This window comes from Lepisma saccharinum, chromosome 1, assembly GCF_977018435.1.
Source record: "Lepisma saccharinum chromosome 1, izLepSacc3.1, whole genome shotgun sequence".
NCBI lineage: Eukaryota > Metazoa > Arthropoda > Insecta > Zygentoma > Lepismatidae > Lepisma > Lepisma saccharinum.
In genome coordinates, this window is record NC_139229.1 from 216,703,916 (window position 1) to 216,712,408 (window position 8,493).

Genomic DNA, 8,493 nt, shown 5'->3' on the forward strand with positions numbered 1-8,493 from the left:
AGGAAATTTTTGAGGCAGGGTTTCAAATTCTAACAAGGTTTGTCCATACGAAACACCATCTTCGTTCTGATATGAAATTTACTCCCAATATCACATTTACAGGTAACGTCGGAGACACATACAGTTTAATTCTGTTGTTGATAATATCGCACGTAAACTTTTCTTGAGTTTTTAGTGTTGTCGCAGCGAACTTGGGCACTTGTCAGCATTTGGAAGCTGCACAACAAAGATAAGCGCCAATTCGTTGTAATTTTTAATCTCTGGAAGGCGATACTGGCAATATTTATGAATCATTTATCTGCGGAACGTTCTAGAATATAATGAGGACATAAATACGCGTTAATTAGAACCATTCCTAAATAGAAATTCTTCGACCGAACTTTAAATCCAATGAGAAAAATGGCGTTGTCTCTGACGTTATTTCCTTTTAAGCGTTGAATTCAAGTACTTGTTCATGATTTATTTGATCGTGTACAAGGCGCTTAACTTCAGTCTCCAATACAAAATGATAAAAACTCCTGGTGAGTTGAATTTTAAAAATGTGTCCGAGATGAAGAGCTGCGATCCCAAGATTTTCGGAAGGGAGAGGGGTTACGCATACTATTTTTGGTGGTCAGTCCTCGTTTTGCAATCTTCTCCTGTCTTTGGCGTGCTTTCTTTAAGGAATACAGGACCAAATGGAGTTATGACCCTACCAACCCTCCCTTGGGCACGTCACTGGAGATAAATGAGTAAGCATTTATAGGGAGACGAAACATTAGATGTGTTGGGACAAATATGAACAGCTCTCCATACACGATAGCAGAATCCGATCTGCATCTCGCTTCCAATGGATTATAATACTACGGGAATTATTATGAAGTTCGGACTTTGTGAAACTGTCTTTGTGCTTCAGAAAGGATGCCCGCCTTCTACCAGTTGTTGATATGAGCCATCCCAGAGGTGATTTCTGGCCTCGAGGATAGATTGCATTCCTTTATTCGGCATCTTGCTTGGCTCTCTGTTGGGTAGGGTGCAGTCTGTTCCTATTTCTCTGTTTTACTTTTGTCAGATGTTATGTCGAGTGTAATCTAGAAAGAAAGTCCGTAACTTCTGGACTATCTAGAAATCGCATCCAGAAATTGTGCAGTTGTTGTCGCGTGCCCCCTGAAAAGAAAAGTATGCTCCTGTTCACCACCTCTGATAGGAAACGCAAAGACAGCAGACTATGCTTGAGGTACTTATGTTCTAAAAAAAAGTGAAAATATATACACTTTCCATACCTCGTAAAATTCTATGTTAAATCTAACATGATTATTAATATTATGTGTCATTAGCCCCTTCTATTAAGACACACAGGATTTCCCATGAACTGTTGAAGAAATTTGACAACTTTTTGCCAGTTCAGACCAGAGATGTCCATGAGGCCTGGCCTCAGCCTCAGCCTCGGCCTCCAGGTATTTTTCGAGGCTGTGGCCGTGTTAGGCCCCGGCCGAGTTGGAGTTCTTAGACTGAGGCTGTGTGAGGCCGGAGGCTGAGATGGAGGTCGGAGGCTGAGGCCATGTGAGGCCGGAGGTCGTCCTCGAGCTTGGAGTCTGAGGCCGTGTGAGGCCGAGTTGGAGGTCAGAGGCTGAGGCCGTGTGAGGTCGAGTGGGAGTTCGGTGGCTGAGGCTTTGTGAGACCGAAGGCCGAGTTGGAGATCGGATGTTGAGGCCGTGTGAGACCGGAGGCCGACCAAATGGCCATCTCTGGTTGGGAACAGAAGGGTTTTCACTGTGCATTAAACTTTCGCGATCTAGAAGACTTCCTTCGTTTCGTGCCGATATTTGACAAGACTGTGGAAGCTGTGACAGACAATTTTGAACACTTGCGACTGCTTAGGCCTGAATATGAACAATTTGGTGGGTTTCGGTTTTTATAAGAACTGCAAACATGGGAGGACAACACACATCAGTGATGTTCAGGCTTGAATCAGAGAGAAATATTCGAGAACTTTCTGCGTCCACTTCGCAGCCCACAGTTTGAATCTCGCGATGTCGAGTGTATTGTCCATCCTCTGCAATCGTAAAACCACTTCTGGTACAAAAATGTTTTGATGCCTAATGAGAAGAAATGGACAAACACACACTGCGATGGTTCCGGCACACAAAATTAATGCATGGAAACAGAGGAGTCGAGTGGTAAAAAATGTTCCGATTTCACGTTCTGGTTAAAATGACAGCATTAAACAGTGGCGACGATTTAGGTGATAGAGGCTTCCCATTTTTTGCCTTCACACTATGCCCTCTTAATGCTAAGCCTTGTCTACCAAGAAAAAGTAAACTTTCCTTGAATACCCCCCCCCCCCCGATTTAGAACCAAATTGCAACCACTGACCTTAAACATACAATTGTGAAAAACACCTTAAAAATGGTGTTCAGCGCCCCCCCCTGGATTTCCTGGATATGTGCCTGCCTTGGGCCAAGGGCATTCTATGCAGCGCACGTCAACTCGCAGGGTCATTTATCCCACTACGACGAATTCCGAACAATATTTGCGCCTCTTTACTTCGATGTTATTCTTTTATCTGAGAGCTGGCTTGTTCCAGCGATCTAAGATCACCTGGTCGACATGCAGGGATACAGGCTTTATCGCTGCGACAGGATAAACAATATATTTAAAAGAAAACCTTCCCGTAAAAATTATCTCTTGTTGTCAAGGAGAATACTCGAGTAGTTCGGAATATTTGATAATTGAGCTAAATGTAAACAACCAAAAAAATCCTCCTCAGCGGTGTGTATAGACCCCAAAAACAGAATTTGAAAATTTTGAAAAGGAAATATCCAAGTGTTTACCATTATACGAACATTGTGTTATATTAGGCGACCTAAACTTCGACCTCCTGAGCTCCGAACCGGTAGTACTGAATTACAAAGACACCATATCGTCTCTCAACCTGTCAGCCTGCCCATTAAAAGCCACACATCGTTCCCAACGAAGCGAAACTCTTATTGGCCACATATTAACAACTAAATCACTAAAAAATTGTACATTTCGGACAATTCCCAGTCCCAGGCATAAGATCGAATACGATCTTATTTTTATGTCCTATTCTCTTAAAACATATAAATACAAACCAAAAGTAATCTCCTTCAGATATTTTAAACGACTCGACATTCAAGCTCTGAATATCGAAGCAGCAAATATGCCATGTCACCTTGTCGCCTCTTTTCAAACGATGGATGAGAAAGTGAACTTCCTAAACTACCTCATCCTACATATATACAACAAGCACGCACCCGTGAAAAGAAAGAGAGTTGCGAGACCTCCCAGCCCGTGAATCACCCCCGAGATCCTGCAGTTGATGTCCCGCAGGGATGCAGCATACAGGCAATATAAGTCCGCACTCAAATCAAACCTGCAGTCAGTGCGTGATCATTTTGAAGAATACCGCATTTTTCGGAATCTTCGGAATACGAAAGAGAAAGTTTTCCTTTGCCGGACAACTCTTAAACTATAGATCGTAACGGAAATCGCTTTGGAACAAACTTAAATCTTGGGAAAAAACATGATAGAAATGAAATAATTGGCATTTCCACTGAAGAACTAAATGGTCATTTTCAGAACTCATCAGACATAAATCCTAAAATTAAGAAACGTACGATCGACTCCATAAATGTTCACAAAAGCAACAACAAAAATAGTTTTGATTTCTCTTTTATAACTCATGCTAAGGTTCAAACTACAATAATTAAAATCAAATCCAATGCAACCGGAGTAGATGAAATTTCTATAAACATGTTAAAATGTATCGCTTCCCACATCTCACTCGCAATTGCAGACATTTTCAACACATCTCTGTATACTGGCACATTCCTAAACTTTTGGAAACCTTTTACTCAAGTTTGACATTTTTCTGCGGATATCATGCAAGGTTATATTCTATCCTTATAATGAGAAAATGTAAAAGACTGCATTGTAATCAAATTTTATTATGGTTGTATAATTTACGGAACACATGAAGGCTTATTGAACAATTCGTATCAGTTTATTTTCAATTGTTTAAAGGCTATAGGCGACAAGCAGTTCACAATGTTGTCGAATGTTAAATTAACCGTAATATCCGTATCCAATGCCGCCGAGACCGTAGCCAAGACCAGCACCATAACCTCCCCATCCTCCAAGACCGTATCCTCCGTAAGCTCCAAGACCGTATCCTCTGTAATCTCCAAGACCGTATCCTCCCAAGCCTCCAAGACCGTATCATCCGTAACCTAAAAGACCGTAACTAACAACAGGGTGAGTGGCGATGGCGATTTTGTTGTTGTTCTGGCTGCTCACTCCGGTGATTCCTACAGCTAGAATTCAAGAGAAACATTAAAATCGGACCAGAAATAACATACATGAAGAAATATCAGATTGCATATAAAATAAATAATACAATTGTATGAAATATAGAATTTTCTCATTCATGTTTGTTCACATGAAGTTATAACTTTATTAATCTACAACTTAATTAAATTTGTTGTGGTTGCGAAGCTATGTTTAGAAAATACTAATGCAGTTACAAATGTAGTAATATTCTACATACAACGTATTTTAACACACAGAAATGAATTCCAAATTGTACATATTTTAAGAGAAAAATGTGTGGAATATATCATTACTGTAATGTATTGATAGGAATCTATTTATTCGCTTCCAAAATATGTTATGAATGAGCACATAATGAAACTCGTTAATTGTTCTACAAGCATGAAACCTTTAACACGTACATAGATTCTTCAAAACTTGAGAATAACCATCTAATATCGACACATTTTCAATTGTGTCGATAAATGCGTATAAATCGTAAGGAAAGTAATCACTTAAAAAAATCAACTTATAATATTAAGGTTGTACTAACCGTAGGTTGATCCAACGATCATCATCAAGGCAATAGCGAGGATGGACATCTATAAATGAGAAGAAGGGTTGTTGTTGGTGTCCTGAACTTCTATATTATTACTGTTAATATTATATGTGTAAGCAAAATTTATGTATAGTTTAAACAAGAGAAAGACCGATTCTTGTCTAATACTCCAAACGTTATATTTTACAAAAACAATCATAATTTTCAACTCTACATCTCACCTCCATGTTCAAGTAAGATGAGCAAGAATCGTGTTTTTGAGCAGGCTGTTGGAGGTTCCATAGCAATAGTTCATTAAGGAATTCTCCCTAGAAATCAATAGCCTTGGCAACACTAGCGTGGGCTGCTCTGAATGTTCCTTCACCCTGCCCATTCCCACACCCGCTGGCGCGATGTGGTTCTGCGCAGGATTTTTTGCTTGTGGTTCCACTATATGAATGAGTTATTATGCTCGAAACAACATTAAACGAATTTAAAACATTATGATATGGTTAAGTATCCCAACTCTAGTGATATACATATTTTAAATATTAAATGTAAAAAACTCAGCAGGAAATAAATATATTGCTTAGAATTCAGACTTCAAATATTGATTTAAGTGAAAACATAATATAGAATGTAAATATTCTAGAAGTCTTCGCATTCTAATTATTATGCAACTAAATATAAATTGATACAATTAAGCCCCTAATTGTTCATATTGTTTCTAACACCTGTCCTTCTAAAAGTATTCGGTTTGTTAATTTATTATTAAATAATGATGTTATTAGGTAGACTATTACCGCATGCCTAACAATATCAACATTCTTAAAATCCACATGACTTTCCTATGTACTATTATCATCAATTCGGTTGGACAGAGCAGTTAATATTCCAGCAGAATAGGAACGAACATTCTGATTATTAATAATCCCAACCCCATTTTGATTAATACAATCACGGACCTATTTATTTAATTCATTAGAGGAAGTAGGCAACGTTTATTCTCGCCTGTTTATCAAAAACATCTTTTCATGATTTTATATGAAGTATAACCTGCCCAATGACGCTTGTTTAATGGACTTAAACTACTTAAATAATTTAAATTCAATGAAATATTGGAGAACAAAAAATAATTAGAAAATTTAATGGAAATAAATGACAAAATAATAATAAATATTCACGAATATAGAGGTCCGTGATTGTATTAATCAAAATGGGGTTGGGAGCACATACGTAATGCAATAGAATCAGCAGCTAAAGAAAGTATAGGATACCATAAACCAAGAAAAAGTAAGCCATGGTTTGATAATGAATGTCATAATCTAATAGAAATAAGAAATCAGGCTAGAGTTAGGTGGTTAAATAACTCTGATGATACAAATCTAAACAATTATAATAGAATAAAGCGAGAAGTTAACCGCACGTTTAGAAGTAAAAAAAGAGATTACTTGAAAACCAAAATTATCGAAATTGAAACAAACAGCTAAAATAAAAATATCAGAGATCTATATAAAGGTGTAAATGACTTTAGAAAGGGGTGGCAACCTAAAGTAAACTTGATAAAAGATAAAGACGGTGATTTTCTAGCTGACCCAAGCGATATTCTAAATAGATGGAAGAACTACTTTAATGACCTTTTAAATGTCCATGTAGGAGATAAATCAGAAGTAAATGAAGTACACACAGCAGAACCTTTAGTTCCAGAACCTAACTTGACTGAAGTTAAAGATGCTATTAAAAGGCTAAAGAATAACAAAGCACCTGGCATTGATTTAATACCAGCTGAGTTAATTAAATATGGTGGAAATTCATTAATATGTCAAATTCATAAATTAATTTGTTTAATATGGAATAAAGAAGAAATCCCTCATCAGTGGAAAGAATCCATAATTGTTCCTGTGTTTAAAAAAGGTGATAAAATGAACTGCAATAATTACCGTGGAATTTCTCTACTCTCAACAACATACAAAATATTGTCTAACATTCTTTTAACAAGACTAACCCCATATGCTAATGAAATTATAGGTGATTATCAATGTGGATTTAAACGTAACAGATCAACTACAGATCAAATTTTTCACATCAGACAGACACTTGAAAAAAGTGGGAATATAATCAAAATGTCCATCAGCTATTCATTGATTTCAAAAAAGCATATGATTCGGTCAAAAGAGATAAATTATATAATATATTAGTAGAGTTTGGAATACCTTGTTAGTATGATAAAAATATGCACCAGTGAAACAGAAAGTAAAATTCGTGTAGGTATTAATATGTCTGACAAATTTACAATTCATGATGGGTTAAAACAAGGAGATGCATTATCTCCATTGCTCTTTAATTTTGCCTTAGAATATGCTGTTAGGAGGTAAAAGAAACTAAAGAAGAACTAAAATTAAATGGTGTGACTCAGTTGTTAGCATATGCAGATGATGTAGACTTACTAGGGGATGATGTGATTAGAATTAAGAATAATGCTAAAATATTTTTCAAAACTGCTAAAGAGATAGGTTTGGAAGTTAACAAAGAGAAAACTAAATATATGCTTACAGGCCGAAACCAAGTGTTAGGTAATAATCAAAATCTAATTATTGATAACAACTCGTTTGAACCAGTTTCCAAATTCAAATACTTAGGAGTAATATTAACAAATGAAAATTATATTAAAGAGGAAATAAAGAGTAGGCTTAATTCAGGAAATGCATGTTACTTCTCTCTTCATAAACTTTTGTCTTCTCGTTTAATATCTAAGAAACTAAAAGATAAAATATACAAAACAGTAATTTTGCCTGTAGTATTATATGGATGTGAAACTTGGTCCCTTATATTGAAAGAGGAACATAAATTGAGAGTATTTGGAAATAAGATCCTTAGGAAAATATTTGGACCTAAAAGGGATGAGGAAACAGGTGAGTGGAGAAGGTTACATAATTTAGAACTACATAATTTGTATTCATGTCCAGATATTATTAGAATAATTAAATCAAGAAGACTTAGGTGGGCAGGCCATGTGGCACGAATGGGAGAGGAAAGAGGAGCTTACAGGATTCTTGTTGGGAAACCTGATGGTAAGAGACCTGTAGGAAGGCCAAGACGAAGATGGAGGGACAACGTTGAGATGGACCTAAGGGAAATCGGTAGAGATGGAAAAAAGTATATAGATCTTGCTCAAGATAGGGAAAGATGGAAGGCCTGTGTTGCTGCAGCCATGAACCTTCGGGTTTAAGAAGGCTAGGGAGTTAGTTAGTTAGTTAATCCATATATGTGTAAAATGCACACATACATTACTTACGAATACGTATATTTATTTATGTTCACACTTACAGGTTAAGAATATTCCAACTTAGAATATTATATATTAAAATACATGTTTGAAATTATCTCTTACCACGTTCTTGAAGGCCATTTTTTTCTTTGGTAGTTCAATTGGTTAGTGATCAGTGAGTGGATGGAGGCTCCGTTTATACCAATGCAGCCAGGAAGCTGACCACTAAAAGAAACTACTGTTTCCCTTTGACGTTTCATTCTTCCCTAGAAATCGATTCTCTTTTTGCGGATCCCTTCGTCCGGATAATGTTTAGCTACAAAAATTCCTGAACTGCAGAGGAGAGATTTGTTGCGACATTTTGCAGCCACAGCAT

General features: G+C 36.8%; 1 long non-coding RNA gene across 1 annotated transcript; it reads right to left on the reverse strand.

Moving 5' to 3' along the window:
• Positions 1–4,231: 4,231 nt before the first annotated feature.
• LOC145991863 (uncharacterized) lies at positions 4,232–8,280 on the reverse strand. Its single transcript, XR_014442102.1, has 3 exons — positions 8,241–8,280; positions 4,865–4,913; positions 4,232–4,316 (listed from the first exon to the last, which is right to left on the reverse strand). It is a non-coding gene; the product is annotated as an uncharacterized LOC145991863 (long non-coding RNA).
• Between the last annotated feature and the right edge of the window lie 213 nt (positions 8,281–8,493).